Below are 1,174 nucleotides of genomic sequence, written 5' to 3'. Positions count from 1 at the left end.
ATAATAAATTGAAGCCTCATTTCCAGGGAAAAAACTATCCGGCCAGGAATCCTGGAGGTTTTTTGCCACCTTCTGAGCATGGAACAGCGGTCACTGGGGTGTGTGTGCGGGGGGGAGGTCTTTGTGGATTTCCTGCCTTGGGCAAGGGGTTGGACTAGATGACCCCGGAGGACCCCTTCCAACGCTTTATGATTCCATTATTCTATTTACATGCAACTGTTGCCAGCCTCCTCCAATGCGCCCTCTAAGCTGTGGAGGAGTCTCCTGAGCAAAAATCCTACTTTGTGAGCGACTGGCATTAAAGTGGTGAGCTGGCGATTTTTGGCTACTGCATAAATTATTTTGCTCCGGAGCCATCCTTCCTGAGCAAAGACAAAAATGTGTGAACCGGAGGCTAAGGAACTGTGAGCCGGAGGCTAAAGAGCTGTGAGCCGGAGGCTAAAGAGCTATGAGCCGGCTCACACTAAGTCAGCTCAGAGGGAACACTGGCAATGCTCCCTCTAAGATGTGGAGTCCTGTGAGCAAAAATTCTACTTTGGGTGCTCCTGGCATTAAAGTTGTGAGCAAGCTATTTGGCTACTGCATCAGTTAGTTTGCTCCGGAGCCCTCCTTCCTGAGCGGAGACAACAATGTGTGAGCCGGAGGCTAAAAAATGGTGCGCTGGCTCACACTGACTCAGCTTGCGGGAAGGGCGGGGTATAAGTTTGATAATAAGTAAATAAGCCGAAGAGCCAGCACTGTCCAAAGACTTCTCCGTGGTCATGTGGCAGGCACGACTAAACGCCGAGGCGCATGTATACACCAATGTAACAAACAACCATTCTGAAAATATAAATATATTGTATATAGTTTTCATTCATTTAGTGAAGGCGCCAGACTACAATCTTCATTTCGGATATCTTCTTCAAGAATATCATAAGCTCATGAATCATGGAGTTCAATACAGTGTAGTTTCTTCAGTCAAATTTCTAGGTCCAAAGAGACGGCCACCACCGCCACAATTTGCAAAAGGAACTACTCTCTATGGTTGCGAAGTGGGATAGGGATGCCAGCCTCCAGGTGGGACCTGGGGATCCCCTGGTACAGCTCATTTCCAGACTACAGAGATCAGTTCCCCTGGAGAAAATGGGTGGTTTGGAGGCCTCGTACCCCACTGAGGTTCATGTCCTCCCCA

The sequence above is a fragment of the Gekko japonicus genome, unplaced genomic scaffold (genome assembly GCF_001447785.1).
Source record: "Gekko japonicus isolate JY-2015 unplaced genomic scaffold, Gekko_japonicus_V1.1 scaffold6083, whole genome shotgun sequence".
In the NCBI taxonomy this organism is placed as follows: domain Eukaryota; kingdom Metazoa; phylum Chordata; class Lepidosauria; order Squamata; family Gekkonidae; genus Gekko; species Gekko japonicus.
Note: the sequence above shows the minus strand (reverse complement) of the source record.